Genomic DNA, 21,760 nt, shown 5'->3' on the forward strand with positions numbered 1-21,760 from the left:
CTTGCGTCTAAGGACTCGCTCTTTCAGGACCGATCTGCAGAAATGAGAAAACTAAGAATATGTAACAGATACAAGCTGATTTTCTTTTGAAATCATCAGTCATTATTTTAAATTTTATTTTATTAAATGCCCTTTGTTTTCTGAAATAACGATAAGGATTGTTTTGCTAATATCCTCATTTAGAAACATTAAAAAATTTGAGGACCCTTTAATGCATACCAAATTAGTTGTGGAAATTTTACTGACCTGTAAAATCTAAAATTTCTGGAAGCTACTGATCTTTCTCAATCTCCTCATTTTACAGATGAAGAATTTGAGGCCCAGAGAGAAGTTCCACTAACCCAAGTTCTACTTAATGTAATCCCTCAATGTTTTTAAACTTATTTTTTAAAGTAAAGCTTAATTGTGCCTTTTAATCTACATGTAACTCTTATAGTAATGTAGGGAAAGAAAACGTGATTAGAGGAGCGAAAGTAGAATAGTGAAAATAACTGTAACTCGAGGAGTCTGGAATAGTGACATAAAAGATTTGGAAATAAAGCAAACCAAAATTCCAGAAAAAAGATTTATAAAATACTGTAACCCAAGTTAAGAATTCAGTGGACAATGATAACAGATTAGTCACAGCTGAAGAAATAATTAGATCTGGAGAAGGACCAGAAGAAAATAACCAAATAATGCAAGGGTAGACAAAAAAAAAGATATAAAATACAGAAAAAAAGGGTGGAAAACACAGAGCATAGAGTGAGAAGGTCTCTGAAAGAAATAAGATAATGGAACAGAGGCAAAATTTGAAGATAATTTTCAGAGTGTTTCCAGAACTATTGAAGACATCAAGCTATGGCTTCAAGAATACAAACAAATAAAGAAAGAAAAGCACATTTAAACCCATTACACTGAAAGTGTAAATTAAAGAAAGAAATTTCAAAAGCAGTTAGAAAAAAGACTATCTTTAAAGTAGCGAAAATTAGGTTAACAGTGACTTCTCAATAGCAATAATGAAAGCCAAAAGACAATGGATATATTCAATATGCAGAAAGAAAATAATAGGCAACCTAGAGTTTAGTGACCATCAAAAAAAAAAAAAAAAAAAGTCCTCCAAAAACAAAGAGAAGAGGAAAATATTTTTAAACAATCAGAAACTTCAAAAAAAGATATCAGTATTCTTAACCTTTTCTTGTGCCATGACCTCTCTGAAACTCAGGTGGTACCTGTGAATACTTTCTCAGAATAAGGTTGTTAAATACATAAAATGAAATACATAAAATCACAAAAGAATCCAGTTTTAGTCAAATATAAAGTATCTAAAAAATCTAGTTCATGATATAGTGATATATGTTTAATGCCTCTAAATAAAAAGACATATAGATCCAAATGAGATCTAAATAATAAGTATTTGCAGTAATTTCTAAATAGGAAAAATTTGTATAAGTTTCACTGCTTGAATTTAGGCAGAAAATGTTAAGTTCTCTCAGGCGGCAAGAAGGTGTAATGAAGCAATCAGCATGAAGTCTGATTATAATACGAGTGGTACCATATTATAAAGTGGATATACAGACCCTTAATAAAGAGAATAATAAAAAGCAGCCAATCAATGCTTGCTGCATAAAGAGTGTGTAGGTTACATGAGTATAATATCCCCGTTAAAAAAATAGCTTGACAAAGATGGTGTCTTTTAATATTTTCTCTTTGCAAGTATATATGCAACAAAGTCAAGCCTTAAATAAATACTCTCTGCTTCCTTCCATATAATTTATATAAAATAAAATTCTGCCTTTGATTTTGAAATGCTTTTGTTTGCTTTGAGTCTTCTCGAAGCAGTTAGCTTCAACACACATGGATTTTTCTTTTGAGCAGTTATTAATGCCATTTCTGAGAAAGCAGGTCTGTTGGTATTCTTGTTCAGATTGTACAGGGAAAGAGACATATTGTATCATGGTGGAGATACACCATTTATTTAGAATATTCCCTTAAACAGAACATCCCTAATGTACTGTGGTAATTGTCTATCTATGGGCTTTATTTAGCGATGAGGTACTTCCTCTTCTCGCCACAAACATTAACAGGAAGAATTGATGTTTGGGCAAGTACCTGAAGATGAATAATTTGAAAAGCTTTTAGAGCTTTGAAATGCTGAGTTTATTATTTTGGCAAGAATAAAAATTGAAATGCCATCTGCTTGTACTACTATCTGGAGCTTCTGCTCTTGTACCAGCAAAGGGGCCAATGTGACTATCACTTGTGGATGCATGTTTCAGATCTGGCATTCTCTCCTAGTGCTCTATAACCAGCTCGTCTTCTTCCTCCCCTGAAACTACTTCCCAGTTTCGCTGGCCCACATCTACATTATGCATCATTTCCCCCTCATGAATGCTCTGTCCAGGTGGCAGAGGATCGACTTTCGAAACAGAATCATGGTTTCTTGTTTCCTTGCTCCCTTTATTTCCTCGATCCAACCCTCAAAGCATTTTAAGATTCCTGTAAATCCAATATTGGAATGTCCAAATTATAGCTCTCAAAGTATCTTTGTACCAGGAAGAAGAATAAAAATCAAATTGGTTCTGAATGCTTCAAGACGGAGCCCCAGCTGTTCCGCCCTTACTCACTGGCTTCTGATAGCTCCATATTGGAAGCTGTGCCACGACCCTCACAGCAAGTGTGCAGGCTTCTTCCTTGGGCTTCATTAACCCAGAGAGGTCCTGGAGGCAAGGAAGAGAGAGTTAATTTCATGCCCAAGCTTCCAAAGAAAGTCTGAGTTGTTTCAGATCAACCTACCAAATCCCTAAACTGGGAGTAACATTCTCATTCCTTACATTTTACCTATGTTACTTGTGAGATTTGAATTTATTATGAAATTTTAAGCAATCAGAACCATGAGCATAGACCTATTAAATGATTTATTTTCTATTTTATTTTACCTTGGAATAATGCATAGCTAATAACTGGCAGTATGTACCCACAGAGATTTACAAGGAAATTAATGCTAAAATGCCTATGTGCTTTTCATAATTTTCTCTTCCATTTGTAAGAAGAAAGAAGATTTGTAAATATAATTTTGTTCACCCACCCACCATGTTTTCCCTATGGTGCCCTTCTATTCATAAATAGTATCGGATAGGACCAGCGTGGCAATGCTGCAGGCTATCTGCATTGAGGCTGACTAAGGCTCATGGACCATATAAGAAGTTCTGTAACACTGAGAGATTCCTGAACAGGGAGCCCCAATGTTGTCCTTGTTAATTTCGGTGAGTTTGTCTCCTGTCCTCATTTGTTTCCTGCCATACCACCTTCCCCAAGGTAGTGCTAAGTCACCTGTTGCTCCACTGCTAATCACCATGTATTTCATTTGCTTGTGTGAGTTGCCCGTAACCAAGGCAACCAGGAGTGGTGCTTTGCAGTCAGCTGAGCGTTTCCTCCATCTGGTTAGGCTACAACAAGGGTCAGCAAGAGGAACACGTTCAGCAGAATCCCTCTCTCTGTGTCACCAGTTTCTCCACAATATTCAGAGACTGTACCCTTTCTCTATATTTATCAATTAACTTATTTTATTTCTTCAAAAAAATCTTGATATATTTTGATCCTACAAAACATTACCCTTCTAGTCAATCTGGTGAGCTCAACTTATTTCAAAATTAGAAGGAAAAAATGTACAAACACAAAGACACAGAAGCAAACACCCAACTGTGTTGGGATCGCTTCTAATGAATGTGTGTGCTTTGTGGAAGAAAAAAATAACCCAGATGGGATGTTTATTCTCCAGGCATTTTTTCTTAAAGAAAGGACAGACTATGCCAGTGAGACATTTACAGTAATGGGACATAATTCATGAAAACAATTGGATAGATTAGCGGACTGTCCATGGACCACCTCTCTTTTTTATCTATACCCTTACTCTTTTGGTAATTTCATTCATTCTCTCGTCCTCAAATACTATCTGTATGTTGCAACATGGAACACTCCCCTGAATCTCAGACCTGTAAACTCACCCGCTATTTGATGCCTTTACTTAGATATCTATTAAGAATGCCGGTGGGAATATATCCAAAGAAACTAAGCTTCTGATCTCATTCTTTTCTCAAATTTGTTCTGTCCTGAGCCATTCCCATTTCAGTTAATGGCAACTCCTTTTTTTTTTTTTTCCGTTTCTCATGCCAAAATCTTGGATTTGTCCATGATAACTCTCTTTTTATTATCACCACACACATTCTATTGTCCTCTGAGCCTGTGAGCTCTACTTTCAAAATATATCCAGAATTCAAACAATTCTTTAATCTCAACTGCTACTAACCTAGTCTAACGTCACCATTATTCCTATCCCGTGTTATTTCAGTTGGCTCTCACTCTAGTGCCTTTCCGTCTTTGTTGCTCATAGTATATTCTCAATATATCTGCCCGTGTGCGCCTCTTAAAATTGAAGGCTAAACCTGTTCGGTATCCTCCAATGGCTTTGCGTCTTACTCAAGAGTAAAAGCCAAGGCCCTTACATGGCTTACAAAGATCTTGTTGATCCCTCACTTCATCTTTTCCACCTTTGCCTTGCTCAATCCAGCCCAGCCATACCATGCTCCTCTTCAGGAATTAGAACTTGCTGTTTCCTCTTTTGGAAAGTTTTCTCACCAGACGTGCTTTCATATGGCTGACTCCCTTGTCTTCTCTAGGTCTTTACTAGGTGAAGGAGAAAATAAGAGAAAACTAATGTAGGAAAGGGAAGGGGAATTACAATTAAACATTGTATATATGTTTAATACAATAAAATCGGGCAGCAATATAATTGTCTAGGAGATAAATCATGGTCTAGGTGGTAGGCAAAAAAACAGAGAAACGAAAGAGACCTGGAGAAACAAAAATGGAAGCAGAGTGAAATCTGAGTGAATAAAAATAAGATGCTGAGACTTTATCTCCAAGGCCACGAGGGGTCCTGGTGGCATAACCTAAGAAGTTCTCTTCATGTCATGATGATCACTAAATTGGAAAACTCCACCTAGATAGCATTTCCATAGTTTTAACTAGTTCAGTCTGGCTAAACTTTTTACTAGATTGGAACTGTGGATGATCAAATAGAAAACATGAGGCCAAGAGAAGCCAGAAAGTAGAAATTCAAAGGATTATGCTAAGAATTGGAATATTAAAAATATTCAGGAGGATTTAAAATATTTTTTTCCAAAGAAAAATTTAAAAGACAAGAAAAAAAGCCTTTTTCTAAATGTGAAATTAGTGGGTATAGAAATATTTATTAGTTTACAGAGTTCTCCTGGCTTATGAGAAAGTTATTCCAGAATGAAATCCAAGTGCTTATTCTCTTCCTCCTCATAGATCCTAATTCAGAACATTCTGGAAATGAAGCAAGCCAGAAGAGCACTACTTTTATCCAAATATTTATTTTAGTAGAGTATCCTTAATCAGAATCATTCAGATATGCCTTAGAATTGTTTAAAACTGAACAGCCTCTCAAGGTCTTATTTGATGTATCTATTAATTTATGTTTTGTAAGGAAGATGCCAGTAGAGGATGGAAATTTAAATGATCAAAGCTAGACACTGCTATTTTGAGTGCAAAATTTTTTATTCTGTAGTAAATCCAGAATTTTTCTTTGCGAAAGGCCTTTTGGGCAGGTGCTTTTAGTTATGCAGCTATAAGACAAGTATCCACCCATTGCTCTTGGAGAACACTGTTTCTGACCAGAAACTAGTAATAAATTAGATGTATTATTATATTTTTACAGATTAAGATGTTTTTGTTTATTTCTATCTATTTCTATCTACAAAAATTGCATTGCATTATTTTGTTTTATTTTTTGTTTTGTTTTGTTTTGTTTTTGAGAGAGAGAGAGTAAGTTATGTCTAAGGCTAACCTACAAGAAATTGAAAACTAAGACTGGTTGAAGTTTGTGGCAGGAAAGATGAGGCACCAAATCTGGCATGTCTTCACCTCATGGTGGTGGCTAGATCATAAAACAGACTGAGTGATATTTGCCAACACCCACTCTCTCCTAGTCTAAAACCTTTCAAAAGTGGCATACTTCTAACCATAATAACTCTTGTCAAATAGTTCACTCGCCTTATCCCATGATTTGGGATAAACGAGAGCAGGACATTCCCCAAAGAATATCTATGTCTCCTCTGTCAATCATCTGAGGAGAGAAAATGGCCTTAGCCCAGAGGAGGGAATCACATTCTCTTCCCTGGATCTGTGAGCTATTGAGCCTCAACATTGGCTCTGATTAAACCTCTGATCAAAGACATTGCTCTAAGAGGAGGTCAGCTTAGCTCTGGGACCTGGTGGCAGGCTGATGTCACGAAAATAACACCGTGGAAGGGCATTTCCAAGGGCCCTAGAAAGAGTGATTCTGTATTGTAGCTCTCTTCTCAGGTGACAAAAAACCAGAGCCAAATTGTAGAGTATTTAAATGTTCCTTGAAAATTCCCAGAAAAATGCTTAGAAATCGACGATCATTAGAAAAAAAAATAAAAAAAGACTTCCCAAGCTTCATCAAATGGGAACTTAGAATACTGACTTAAGAAGAGATTTCTTCTGAAGGTCGAGGAACCCAGGCAAATGTGGGCACTCTTAATTATGTGTGTGAAGGTTGCCAAGTTTAGAACCCTGAAGTCCTGCAGCCTCATGCACTAGTACAGGGGCAGTGTCCAGCAATGAGCCTTATCTCTGACACAGAGCACTACCCCAGGACAAAGTCACTGGAGAGATACAGTTTCTATCCTCAGTGATTAAATGTAAAGTCAGGAGTCACTCTGCAAGAAATTTAGGGGAGTACTATGAGTGTATAACCCAAATTCTATATGTTACAACAGTATCATTAAAAGAGAAACAAAATGACATTTCTCTCGTTCTGTCCTCTGATATTTGTGCGACACCAGCCTGTCTTGACCACCTCTGACCGCCTCTGCAATCTTCCTTAGGAATGCATCACACGTTCTCTACCCTACCTTCTAGGCTGCAAGTTAAGTTCTGTCCTCTCTGCTGCTGTTCAACTTATTGAGGTAACTCTTTTGTAAGGCAGATCTTCTTGTGCAGAGGCTGCCCCAGGTCTCAACTCCCCAGCTTCTCATCTGCAGTTGAAATGTAAGCCTGTCTGTTCCCCATTCCAAAGGCCTCCTCAAGTCAAGAAGGTTTCCTTCATCCCTACTTGCACACACCCTTACAAATAGCGTTGCCTTCTGCTTTCCTGATCTTACTAAGGTTTCATTAGAGTTTTTTTTTTGTTTCTTTAAACTTCCTCTTAACTGAAGTAAACTCCAGAAACAATTCACGACTTTGCATGGGATGATCCAGAGGACATTGAAAAGCAGACAATACATTGTACTCAAAATTACCTCTGCCCTCTGACTCCATCCTATTTTTCTTGGCTTGAACTTGTGAACCCAACTCCTTCTTCCGGATGAATGAGTCTTTCCTATTCGGCACTCTGGGGATCAGCCCTCCAGGCCCTCCAGACATGCCCAGACCATAAGCAAAGGGAAGTTCTGACAGCCCTGGGAGTGAGAGCACTTTTGGTTGGGAGCAAGCACATAAAACGGCCACCACCCTTTGACTGCATATCTCACTGTCTGACTATTAATTTTTTATTACATATTTCAGATACTTTTTTCTAAAGCTATTTTGATGATAATCTTTAAAAATCATTAAAGGATGATGATTTGGGTGAAAGTTTTTCGGTAATGCAGTCACTATCCTCCTCCCTCCTAAGTTACCTTTCTGATGCAAATTCATCTGTATTTTCAGGCAAACACAGCTTGGTGCATGCTGGAAATCCTGCTATAGGAAATAGGAAAGCTTTTCCCTGTTTAAGTTTCTGTCTCACATTAGATGGCATATGTACCCTTTTACCAGCTGATCCTAGGTTTCTGGAAGAATACATCAGTGTGGATGGGGGCAGGAGTTAGACCTTCTAGTTACATGGCAGAATCTTCACACCTTGAATCCACAGGACCATTAGATGAGCTAAAGAAAGCATAAGAGGTAGAGAGGCCTGAGGAACACTGATAAACTGTAACATTTTACTAGCCGTTAAAAAGAAATTTTTGACTGCACTATTTTGAAATTAGCCTACCCATTTTGGGTATGCCTACATTGATAGATGCACACAAATAATTTATGTTAAGTAAAATTATGTTTGTTTTATTGGCAAGGACACTCATTAGGTCCTGAGAAATCTAGAGAACAAACTTTAACAATAATTTCAGACTCTTGCTGGACCTCGGAACACAGTAATCTGTTTGTGGTAGGGAGCAGTTGTAGGATTTTGCCAATGAGAACAGAAGTTCCCAGAAGCAAAGGGCTGTATTCTTTGTGAATCTCTAGCAAAGCTACGTCTGAACCATGTTTTGGGTTCTGATTAGGAAAGTAACTTATGATCAAAGTAAAACACTTTGAAAATACATAAAAGTATAAAGAAAACAAAAATAGCTTGTAATTCTAAAATCTAGTGATAAGTATTCTTAATATTTTGGTGTATTTTATTCTAGAATATTACATATTCTTTTATTGATACACGAATTTTTCACATTTTAACTTCTCTGAAAGAGATGTAACTAATTCACAACTGATGACTTGTTAAAATAATAATTGGAAGTATTTTTCTTTTTTTTTTAAATGTAGGTACATGAAATAATAGTGCATCTTAAAATCAATCATCACATTGTTCCTTGGCCTTTTGACTAAGATCACGTGTAAAATCATTCATCACAGATTAGATGGTCATCTCTGATTACATGAAATACAGAATATAAATACAAGCATTTGCGAAGCTCTAATTATATGTAGGAGGATTTATCATGGTTCTTTCTTATTACTATTTTATATTCAAAGGAAAACACTGTAGTAATAACCAAAATGAATCAATATCTTTATTCTCTTCTCTCAAAGGACATCAATATAGAGAACCCCAATTTACTTCTTAAAATTCTCTTTCCCAATGCTGTGCTTCGAAACCTTTTTCTCAACCCCTCCTTATTTTTCCTTTCTACCCTCTAGTCTTCCTCACTTCTCCTTTCTTTGGCCTCCATCATTTTTCTTAAAATTATTACTCTTGAAAGTGGAACTGGCCATTTCTGATGCACTTCCTTTCTGTATTATAAAGACCCAGAAATTCAGCATTCAAAGAAGTTTTTATTAGTGGTCTGGTGAGAGAGTGGCAGGGGGTGAGGGGTGGTGGAGAGAGGAAGAGAATAGAGAGAGAATGAGAAAATATCAAAGTTTTTTATCAGGTGTGAAGGGGAAAGAGAAACATATTATTATTAAACCTGACCAAAAAAAAAAAATACATAGATACAGAGATGTATATATAATAATCACTTTCTTCTAGGTATAAAAATATATTTAGCTTGGTGTTGCTTCTCACTTCGAAGTGGGGGAAAAAAGAAAGAAATTAAAATTCTAGTTCATACCTACAGTTTACATTTCCTTTAATTTTTGCTTTTGCACTTGGTTTGTGAGCATGAAACATAAATTAATAAACATGTGTCCTTTTCTTAATGAGTAACTCTTTTTGTATACAGAAAGCTATATTACAGCCTTGCTTTTCTCATTTACTCATACCTGAACATAACACGTGCCACTTGAACAGACACAGGGAATTAATCAGCTTTCATCAGACTTGACTCTTATCTTTTCCTAAATGCTTTTTCAGAGTGCTGTTTTATGATATAAAATGAGACTTGAGGTTCAAAATGCCCACAAGAGCCAACACAGTGATTTTCATTCCCATTAAGGTATAAATGCCTGATATCAGTTCTCTCCAGGGGACAGGTCTTGATGAAGGAAGGAGTGCCTTGGAGAAAAAAAAAAAAAATGGGGTAGAAAGGGGAAACCAAGAGGAAGCAAAGACCAAACCTACTACTTTATCCTTTGAACTCTGGTCACTCCTAGACCAAGATTATGGAGAGTTCACTGTAAAATGTGGCTGGTGACCACAGTAGGACTTATTCTTTAAAAATGGAAATTCCTTGAATTCCAAATTGTTTACACACAAGCCTGACTTTTAGGTTCCAGGAAAAGCAGTGGGCTCTCCCCACAACATCAGTTCTTTGAATTATAGTAATTATACAGAAAACTATCCTTACATGTTCCTCCCTGTTCCGATTCTTCACCTCTAATTTCTTCAGATATTTTACTTACAAAAGAAGTAAAGAAAGAAAGAGAGAAGCTTAATGTAGATAAACATCAGACAAATTAGAGCCAGACACAGTCCAAGCAAAAAGGGCGTCAGCAGGGTGTTCCGTAATTGCTCAGTGTACAACAGCACATTCAGAAATAATCAACTTTAAACATTCTTCAGTGTCAAAAGACATTGTCCTCAGGCCTTTTTATCCTGCGGAACACCAAGAGGTTGGCCTCAGTCCCTAGGTGACACCATCTCCAAGGCTAAAAGCAAGAAGACAAAACAAAGAAGGAAGAAAATACTAAACACAAGGTTTGTGCTAGATTCATTTCGTTGGCAAAGTCAACAATATTCTTCAATTGCTTGGACTGGGAAACAGCTTTTCTTATAATAGTGTTATAAGTATCTGTAATAGCTACTGAAATTTAATAGGATTTTGTTATCCATGGGGTTGTCCATTCTAAGAACTGGTTAGTGTGAGTCTCCCTTTCCTAAATGATGTCTGGGAGAGCCAAGAAAAGCACCAAGAGCTGTGAAGAACTGACCAAAAGATTCATTAAGAAAGGTGTACAGCATAGGAAATATAGCCAGTAACATTGTAATAACATTGTATGGTGACAGATGGTTACTAGACTTAAAGTGGTGATCATTTTATAAGGTATATAAATGTCAAGGCACTATGCTGTACAGCTGAAACTGATATAATACTGTATGTCAACCATATTTTAATTTTAAAAAATTTTGCAAGAAATAAAAAATAAATTTACAAAAATAAAAGTGCATTTGTCAACTGTTGAATGATGTGGATAAAAGGAGTTAAGCAAACCTTAGGTAAGTTAAGAAAAAGTCTCCCCATTAAGCCTCCGCTAACCTACAGATTTCAGTCAGGTCCCCATGAGAGAAAAGACAAAGGCTTTATCAGAGTTAATTGCAATATGCCACAGACCCAAGCATAATGTTTATGTAAACTCTAACAAACCTGAAGAAGAAAATGAAATAATAAGACAATATTAAACAAAAAGGAGGAACTGAAACTGCCTATCATTCACACCCCACAGTTGTAAACACTGTAAATTTTTTATGAATGAATTCATCCACTTTTGCATCCATGACTTACAATGAAGTTTTGTGTCATGTTTTTATAGACTGGCCTCCTGACCCAAAGAGTCACCTCCTTCTCTGTTTGTGACTCCAAAATTGTCCCCTTTTTAGCTGTTGCTGCCAGCAAAATCATTATCCTTGTCTTCGCATTAATCTCCCTTCCTCCGCTACTTTTATTCATTGATCCCACAAATATTTATAGAGTGTATATTGCTGGTATAAGCCAGACACACTTTCCCCCAAGAGCCAGACCACTAACCCTGTTGATAATCAGAAACCCTGAAGCTGAAACACAGGAGGTCCCTATAGAATTGCTGTCTGCCCTCACCACCCAGACTCTGCCTGTCTACAGATCCTCAAACATGTGTTGCTCCCTCCTTCTAGGCTGAGCTGACCCCTAGCATCCCTCTAAGCAGACACTTCCCCAAAGGGCTCTGCCAGGGTCACCTTGTCCCTAGAATTCCCTATTTATTTTTCACAGCTGCACCTATAACAGTGTCACCGCTAGACCTACACTGGAATAACCCAATTGAATATTGTCAACTTACAAAATTCTGAAGTGGAACCTTAAACAAGAATCCCTAAGATGGAGATTTCAGAAAGAGTGCCCTATTGCACATCGTCACAGAAAAAGCCAAGGGCATTTAAAATTGTCGTAGCTTCTGAATTTGGTGGAACAGAGCTAGAATCAAAAGAGGTCAAAAAACAGAAGGCTGAGTCAGGTGTGTTTACTTTTTTTGTGGCTCTCATATCAGCAGGGGCTTTATATTCCTGGAAGATGTGTGTGTTCCATTGGCCTGGTTTTTATTTAGAAAGACCAAGAAAGGAAGGACTTGTGTTGGTGGCAAAACTGACCTTCGGAATTAGAACATGGGAGACGACATAAAATGTCATCTTGGGCAAGTGATGGAACTTTCCTGAGCCTCCAAGTTCTCAGTTTTAAAGCTATTAATAGTACTCATTTCATATGTTCAGAGTGAGCGTTAAATACAAGAGCTTAACACATAGTCGGTACTCAAACAGTATTAGGTAATACTATTAATGTTAATGAATGAAAATGACAGTTTGAAGCAAAGACTTTGTGCTTCTTAAAAGAGTAGGATTAGAAGACATTACATGCCTTTAAATTCTATGGCTCTGATTCCCTGTGATATTCTTTGCATAGGAACAACAACCAGAGTAGTGACCCAGGTGAGTTAGGCAGTCGACTAGGTTTTTACACATGTTATCTTTCATTTGAGCTAAAACCCTATGGAGAATACATTATTAGCCCCATTTTACAGATGAGAAAACTAAGGTTCAGAAAAGCAAATAAAGCCCTAGAAGCTATACTTCTATGAAGTGGCAGAGGTTGACTCTTAACCTGAGTCCTTTGAACCTCGAACTATGCTCTTTCCAATGTGCTGCTCTTCCATATGGAAACAGGCTATGCCATTCACCCTCATTAGTTTTCCAGGAAGGAGTGTCTTTCCTCTCATTGGTCTGCACTCTTCTATGGAGTTCCTTTCTCGACTAATAATAGTACAAAAATGGCATGCATCAGCAAATCGGTTGACTGGGGTGAGACTGCCAGCTACGGCCAAGGATTACATCAGGCTCAACACTCAACTAACGCACTCAGTAGTCTCAGAGAGTCCTACAACAGATATGTGGATGGTTGAGAAAAGTAAACAGCCATGTTAATACAGTGGGTCTGGCATGGACCAATAGTGTTTTTAAAATTCCTGAAAAAATGAAGGAACGAGGATCTTCAGGGGTTTTACTTTTGAATTCTGCTGGCAGAATTTCTTCTTGCTCAGGTCGTTCTTTGTGCTCTTAAGGCCTTCAACTGATTGAATGAGGCCCACCCACATTAGGGAGGGTAACCTGCTTTACCCCAGTCCACCAATTTAAATGTTAATCTCATCCCAAAAATATCTTCACAGAAAACATTCAGAATAATGTTTGACCAAATATCTAGGCACTGTAGCCCAGCCAAGTTGATACATAAAATTAACAATCACATCATCAACACTATAACAGCCATAGTTACAATTTACTGGCTACAATCTATGTTGCCAGGTACAATGCAGGTGCCTTATGTTATTTATCATTAAGTTGCCCCCTCAAAACACTGCAAGGTAGATATTATTATTCCTATTGTATAAGTGACAAAACTGAGGCTCTCAAAAATGAAGTAATTTGTCTGTGGTCAAGTGCCCCACTTTAGGGACTATAATTTTCTCTACTGTACCACTGCCTCCCAATCCACAAGCTTATTTCCCAGACATGCTATTTCGTGTGTCTATGCCATGTCACATGCTGTTCCTCCTGCCTGAAAAACTCATCCTCTTCATCTAAAATAGGTTTTACCCCTTTGTCAAGATTCAGCTCAAAAGCCACCTCTTCTAGGAAGCCTTCCTTGATTTCTTCTCTGACTGGATTTTAAAAGCTCTTTTTCTATGCTCTCATTAGCAGTGGACTTAAATATGTCTACAAAAGGAATCATCAAGCTGCAGTTGCTAGTTTGCTGACCTTTCTTCTCCATTAGGCTGCAAACTTCTTGATAGAGGGTAAAACGCCTTTATCATTGCATCTGCAAATCCTCAGCACTTGATAGGTGCCACATAAATGTTTATTAAATGAACAAATGAACAATGTTTGATGAAAAGTGAACAAATGTATAAAGGAAGGTAAGACAGGAAGGTGCCTGAGAAGGAGCATTGAGAGAGAGAAGGGCAACCAAAAGAGGACAGAATCACAACATGGGCAGAAATGGCTGCTGAATGGTGCAAAATTATGCAGATTTTGACAGGACCAAAAACTAAAAAGAGGCCATTGGATTCATTGGGGGAAATTCAATGAATACAATAGGATAGAAGTAGTTTGTGGTTTGGAAAAAGTTAATTTGTAGAAATTTTAATGATACTGACTGGGATCAGCTGAGACGGCATCACAAAGAACTAACAATCTGATCTGGGACTTATAGAAGAGTAGAATTTGAATAGGTCTGTGTTGGGTGTGCGAGGGTGCAGGGCTTGTGAGGAAATGAAGGGCAAAGAAGGATCACATCTTTAAAATTAGTAGGAAGTTGGTCGAAGACATCTGAGAGTAATTGGGTGGCCCAGGTGTGGAAGCAAAGAAAACATTTCTCCTCTCCTTCCCTTGCAGGGTTCTTTGTCTCCCTGACAGCTCACCTCCCATCAGCAAGTAGGGAAGAGTGAATCTCAACTCTCTAATATACAGATCGCTGTGATGTATAATTTATGTGTCAATTCCTTTGATAAAAAGTGTAGTAAGAATAGTAATGAGTTTAGACATATTTCAAATAATGAAAATATCAAATCTGATAACAACTCATCTATTTTGCTTTTATAATTTCCTAGCCAATTCAAATGTGACCCAGACTCTAAACAGTTTTATTCTCTGATTTCCTTGGAGCTTCAGAATAACTGCAATGGATAACAAATAATAATTTCTCATTGAGAAATGAAATTAAATGTCACACTACCGTTTGAGGCTGGCTAACCATTTCACATTCCTAAACTTCCACTATAAGTGAATCATCATTTGATATTATAATTCTAAGGAAATATGCTGCCTTAAATATATGCCCGAGCTTTTAGCTAAACTGCTGTATATCTTTAATACTCTCTAATTCAAGCTATTTGAGCCAACTGATTTTCATAAGAAGAGTAGTGAAAGAGATTGGAGACCTTTGTACCTTTTACCAGATTACAGGGCAAGCGTCAATCAATTCACACTACTAAGTGGGGTCATTTTTGCAGTACTGACAGAAATTTCAGCTTTTTTTTAGACTTGGCATTGCTATAGTAACTGCACAATAGCCCAACAATACATAGATAGATCATAGCTAATTCTAGAGTAGGTTTAATTTACTTCTCAGACAATGGAAGTAGAGAATTTTGGAGGGTAGGGGAGGCTTTATCTTCTACATATAATGCCCTCCGACACTGTAAATATTTAATGCAAAGCTTGAGATCAGTATGCAAAATAGTGTCTAAATAATCTGCTAGATGTTGTGAGTTTAACAACTAGAGCCCAGCAGACCTTTGAAAAGAGCTGGTTTCCTCTGTTTTCAAATCTCCTAAGCTCTGTTGGTCACTTGGGAAAAGAGAATATTAGACTGAGCTTTCCAGGATAAATGGGCGACACAGGCTCATGGAGGAATTCTTACTATTCACAGCTGACTTAATGAGAATTAGCACTTCTGCTGGAGTGCCTTTATTTCTAGGGTCTCTCTCCAGCCTATTATGAAATATAGCTGATGCCTGGTTTGCTAACTTTGCAGATGGATGCCTCTGGGCAAAATTGTTTTCTTCAGACTTGATGAGAAAATTTAAATGCAGTTCACATTTCACGTTCAACTATGACATGACAAAATATTTAAAGGTCTTTTCTAATAAGGCAGTGACTTACAAAAACATGACTTACAATAACCTCCTTTACCCTGTGCCCTTCTAAAACCTCAAAAAGATGGAAAATGATGCAGCTGCCTGTCATTATTTCCACTGTGTCTTCAGTCAAGGGCTTGAGAGCCCAGGGCCCCAGGCTTTGGGAGTACAGAATCGTTAGATTTTTGGCTTTGCTCTTCTCACACCTGTGCTCCCAGAACCTAACGGGTGAAATAATGTTCAAGTAGCCTCTGCAACAGGGAAAAACATGGGTAGCCCTTGCTGACATGAAATTAGCTGAGGACGTGCAAAGTTTGATTATCAGGGACCAAAAGATATAAAATACCCATTACCTGTGAACCGTTCAGCCAAATAAATCAAGTTCCAATTTAACTGCACCTTAACCTGAGTATTGTAGAGGGGGAAAGATGTGGATTTGAATTAACAGAAAGTCTTGAGTTCAAATTTTCACTCTTTTGCTCATTGAGTTTATATTGAATTTTACATTAAAAATTGAATTTTAACTGAATTTTTATTTTTTGAGACTTTTTTTGTCACATCTTTAAAATCTCTTTCCCACCAGGTATTGGAAGGATTGAATGCATCACATATTGGAGGCACCTGGAGTATGCTACCCACATCAGATGCTTGATAATCGACTAGACCCAACTGCACCTCTAACATAGGTCAGTGCCCAGACTTGCTTACTAAGGAAGAGGACGTCGCAGTTCCATGGCAATCTCTAATCAATGATTTTATAGAATCTCAGAGTTGGAAAACAGTTCAGATGCAGTCTCGTCCTTCCCCAGGGAATTTGTCTCTACCTTATCTCTGTCAATTACTTATTATTCATTGCATCTTCTCAGGTATGAACATTTTCAAATACAGAAGAATTACCACTTCATCAATCAGCCATTTAATTGTGAAAAAATGAAAAGGGGGAAAAATCACAAATCAACCGTTTTGAAGATCAACTGTGTACTCATCACTAGACACATATTATGATTATTCAAATGACTACTCTGTAAAGTAGGTATTATCCCAGTTTTACAGACCAGGAAACTGAGGCTGAGTGATATACTAACTCTAAAATATCAGAGATCGGTTAAGTTTCTTATCTCGTATACAGTTCCTACATGTCTGTGTTCTTAATGGGGATAAGTGGAGGCATATGTTTCATTTTTTCATAACTCGGTCCTGCGTGTGACACTTGTCCCCGTCCTTGTCTATGTTTAGGTCAGAACCCAAGACTTGCATTACCAGAAATTTGGAGCTGTACCTTTTATAGATTCTGAAATGAGAGCTAAATCCATGTTATTCTCAAAGAATCTGTTGCTACTTGGTAGATAACTACAAGCCAGGAAAGTAGGGGTGACATTCTTTCTCGTTTGCTCTGGCACCCCCAGCGCTTCACACAGTGCCTGAGACATAGTGGGTATTCAGTAAAGAATTGTTGATAATAACATTTGTTAAGAGGGCAAATCTTTTGTTAAGTGTTCTTATCGCAAAATAATAGAGTGCAGGAGGAAACTTTTGGAGATGATGGATAGGTGTATGGCATAGATTGTGCTTATGGTTTCATGAATGTACACTGACCTCCAACTCACCAAACTGTATACATTATTTATGCATAGATTTTTGTAAGTCAGGAAAAATTTTTCCAGTAGTGAAAAACAGGAACCACTTATTAGATATTATTTCTGATAATGAAAGATTTTTCCATTATGGTCAGGATGTAGTAAGACAAAGTATACTATGCTTAGTTTGCGGTTGATAAATTGTTCCCTTGGTTCATCCTTGGGTTACACTTCCCACCACTCCAGTTTCCCACATTTGCCCTATGTGCTCAGGAATTTTGGGAGTGGGCAGCCTGTGAGCACTTCTGTTTGTGCTGAGCCTACCTTGCCTCAACCCTCTTTTTCTCAGCTTGAAACAACAAAATGAAAGGCCCCAGGGGGAATGACAAATCTCAGATGTTCAACTTTTCTAAAATATTTTCTTTGGAGGGGTCCTAGACCAAATCTTCTCAAGGTATTTTCTTTGCCCTTTGTCCTTTCCAGACCTCCTCTTAGGCCAGGACCAATTTTCCAGACAAAGGAACTAAACTTAGTTCTCATTTGGAACCATCTGGTTCTTCCTGCTTCACAGCTCACCACTCATTCCTAATCACTCTCCCTCCTCTTTCTTCTTTCCTCTCTCTCTGATGTTTTCAATCTTGTTTCTCCCAGAGAAAACATAAGCCATGAGATCATCTGCCAAGAGGGATTTGGCCATAGTAATCAAGTTTTTAAGTGCCCTACCACATTTCCCAGGGGATGGCAAAAATTCTTGAGCTCTAAGAAATTGTATTTTTCATTGATATGTGAAGAGGTAAGGTTGTGCTTTCTGAAAATACCTGCGTACCTCAGGAAGTGAAATTAAATAAATCCTGGAGGAACAAAAAGTAGTTTTTTTCATCTCAGGAGCATTTCTTCTTTCCCTCAAGGTACAGTACACAATTACTGTTGGTTAAAGTAATAAAAATGGGATACTATTATGCCTTTTTAATTTATGCCAGAACTGTACATCTTTTCAAATTTTTAAAGTGTATGTGGCCAATTTTATCTCATAAGGAGTGTTGTGATTCAGGATCAAGAATTTTTTTCTAATCTTTTGCACTGGCCACTAGAACACATTAAGCCACTTATTCAGTAAATGTGTACTGAATGCTTTCTATGTGCTGTGACAAGGAAATATTAACTAGTGAACATACACAGCAAGCCCTCAAATTGTTTCTCTGGAACCTACTTAAATGATTGAAATGTGTAGTTCCTATCGATACTGTTTCCCACTGTAAGCCACTTCTGATTTAATCTTGAGTTCTTCTTTGTTTCCCTAAATATGCCAAAAAAAAAAAAGAAAACCTATCAGTGAAAAATAAGAAAAATTAAATAGCCACAATCCTCAGTTTTTCGTCACCACTATGATATAGATTGCTGGCCTGTGTGGTAAGTAGTTCAAAGACTTCGTTTTCACTTCCCCAAACCTCCTCCCCTTTCCACTTCAATAGGAGGAGGGATCTTTGGTCAAGATTAGAGCCCAATTTGGTCACATGTTTTAGAGGCAAAGCTTTCAAAGGGGCCAAAACAGTGGTTCTAAATTTGGCTGCAATTAGAATTTGTTTTCCCCACATTATCACAGCTTTATGTTATTAAGCTCATTGTGCACATTTGTTCTTTTCTGGTCATTACTGGCCAATATGTTATCCACCAGTTTTGTTGATACTTTTGTTGTTGATGTTCAAATACAATTGTATTTTGAAATAATTTTAAACTTACAGAGATGTTACAGAGATAATGCGGAGTTCTCATACACCCCTGACTCAGTTTCACTTTCCTGTTATCATCTTAACATTACTGCAGTGCATTTGTCAAAACTAAGAAACCAACATTGGTGTGTTGCTATTAAGTATAATCCAGACTTTATTCAGATTTCATCAGTTTTTCCATGATGTCCTTTTTCTTTTTGTGGGTACAATCCAGTGTACCGCATTGCCTCGAGATTTTGTCTTCCAATCTCCTCTAGTCTATAAGTTTCTATTTTTCCTTATTTTGCTGCACAGCCTTGAAGAGCATTAGTAGGTATTTTGTAGAATGTCCTTCAGTATGGGTATGTCTGATTTTTTTTTTTTCAGAATTAGACTGGAATGATAAATTTATGGAAAGTGTACCATAGAGGTGAAATACCTTTCTCAGCGCATCAGAAGATCCATGATAGCCATAAGACATCACAGGCGATGTCAACCTTCATCACCTGTGTCCAGATTCCTCCACTATAGAGTTACTATGTTTCACTTCCCCTACTTCGTTCTTTGGAAGCAAGTCACAAAGTCTAGCCACCCTCAGGCAGGTGAGGGAAAAACTAAGTTCCACCTGCTGGAAGGGAAATACTTGGAACTATTCTGTAAGAAAGATTTGTCTCTTTCTCTCCATTTATTAATTCAGTCAATTCAGTCAATTATATCCATATGTACTCGTGTGGGGTTTTTTTTTTTGTTTTTTTTTGTTTGTTTGTTTGTTTGTTTGTTTTTTTACTTTGGGTGATAGTCTAATACTATGTTGTTTATTTTGTTGCTCAAATATTTCCAGCATTGGCCTTTGGGAGTTCTTTTGGGTTCGTCCCTGTGTCCCTTTGATTTGAGCCCATTCTTTTATTTTTTTGCACACTGCCGTATTTTCTGATACGACAAGATGCTCCAGGCTGATATTGTATTTTCCCTGCCCTGGCCCCAGAAGCAGCTGTTTCTCCAAAGAGTGGTGACTCCTTTTATTGGGAAATGGTAAAAAGAAACCAAGATATAGAAACTAGGAATACTTGTTGCAATTGCAACGCCATTGCTTTCAGCGAACAGAACTAGGTAACACACATTTGTACATTAGCCTGTGTGTGAACACATATCTATAACTCTATTTGTGTGTGTGAATGTGTGTAAAGCTAAGTTCATTCTGATATCTCCAACTCCAGCACCACAAGTTTCATGCGAGCCATCCTTTCTTGCTCATCTGTAACTTCTTTCTCTGAGAAAACTGCCAGCTACCATGCATTGCTTATTTTTTATTTTTTTTAATTCAACACCAGAAAAAAAGGAGTTTCAGAATTGTTAACTATATCCCACCTGGGGAAATTTTAAACCACCTAATATTCAAGGCACTTGAGGTCAATTGTGTCAATTTCTGGGAATGTAATACAGGCTTAGGAGTCTTAGAGTTTCCCAGGTGATTTCAATGCCTACTTGAGCTGAAAACCATTGAGGTAAAAGGTCAACACGCAGGGGCAAGATCTTTCTTGCCTTTCTCTCTCTGCTGTTTGCTTCCATGCGACTGAAACTGGAAGGACAGGGGGCTGATGCAAAGTGCAGGAGGCACAGGCTGCTCACTACCGCTCGGTAAGCTTCCCCTCGCTGCACCAGTTTGGCGGGGGGCGGGGGGGGATTGTTCCTCTTTAGGGCTTCGTTTTGAGGCATCACATTCTTTGGTGATGGCAGGTGGGTTTGGGATTGGACCTGTCCCATCAGCATGTATGATATGACTGTGGCGTAGGTGAAAAAAACCCAAAAACAAAAAACAGCAAGCCTGCCTCACAGCATGCTTGACTAACTCCCACGTTACTTAAGGAAAAAGTTTACCAAGTGTGTCACAACTCAGATAACTAGTGTCACTGTGTTGAGTATCGGTTTGCCGAATTAGACCATAGCTATGACTAAAGCATGACTTTGCCTTCTGTTTGCCTTCCTTTACCTTCCTTTGCATACTTCATATACGTGGACTCTTGGGAAAGGGTCATTGGTCAAGAATAAGTTTTGAGTTTCCTGGAATATTCTAGCATAAATAGATGTAATTTCTTATGTAAAAATTAAACATAGGCATGTGTTAACTAATATGCATCATTTGTATATTGCAAATTATATTCTAAAGTTTAAACTAAGTTTAATTTTTAATTAAAGTCATGCCTAAATGTAGTTTGAAAAACTCAGATTATGCAGGAGTCTAAAGTTTTTCTATGTTCAAATCCATGATCCCTGATGTAGTTGCTTTAAGTAGTTCCGGTTTTTAGATTTGCTGGTATTGACTATTATAAGTTTAAATAATATGTTCATATATCTCTGACTTGAATTATCAATATGAAGAAGTTTGTTGTCTATGTCCATGCCACCCTGAACATGCCCAATCTTGTTTGATCTCAGAAGCTAAGCAGGGTCGGACCTGGTTAGTACTTGAATGTGAGACCACCTAGGAAGACTGGGTGTTGTAGGCGTTAAAAAAAAAAAAAAAAAAGTTTGTTGGCTTCCCACTGTGAAACACTGTGAACACATACATCCAACCACTTTCACTTTTCTAGACTTATTTTTTATATACATACATATATATATACATACATATATATATAATTTTCATGGTAAAGGTTATATTTATTTTTGTTTTATAATAACTTTGTCTTTCGTGCTTCTGTTAATTCTGATGCCAGTTTTTCTGTTTGCTCCTCTTGGTTATTTTTGGCTGGTAGTTTTCTTCAAATGCCAGATTTGTTTGTTTGTTTGTTTGTTTTTATGATTGAAGAGCTACACTGATTACTATAGGTGCCTGGGTTGGTTTTCTGTAAAGTTAGGGTA

General features: G+C 37.5%; 1 long non-coding RNA gene and 1 pseudogene across 1 annotated transcript in view; both read left to right on the forward strand.

Moving 5' to 3' along the window:
* The window catches only part of LOC107501463, a 40,875-nt gene extending 24,582 nt beyond the window's left edge, over positions 1-16,293 (forward strand). Inside the window, exon 3 of the long non-coding RNA XR_001594773.2 lies at positions 16,196-16,293. This is a non-coding gene — a long non-coding RNA (uncharacterized LOC107501463). The remainder of the gene's footprint in view (positions 1-16,195) is intronic.
* Positions 16,294-21,286: 4,993 nt separating this feature from the next.
* Positions 21,287-21,405, forward strand: LOC118604275 (annotated as a pseudogene).
* The last annotated feature ends 355 nt before the right edge of the window (positions 21,406-21,760 follow it).

Source organism: Rousettus aegyptiacus, unplaced genomic scaffold (genome assembly GCF_014176215.1).
Source record: "Rousettus aegyptiacus isolate mRouAeg1 unplaced genomic scaffold, mRouAeg1.p scaffold_m13_p_6, whole genome shotgun sequence".
Lineage (NCBI taxonomy): Eukaryota > Metazoa > Chordata > Mammalia > Chiroptera > Pteropodidae > Rousettus > Rousettus aegyptiacus.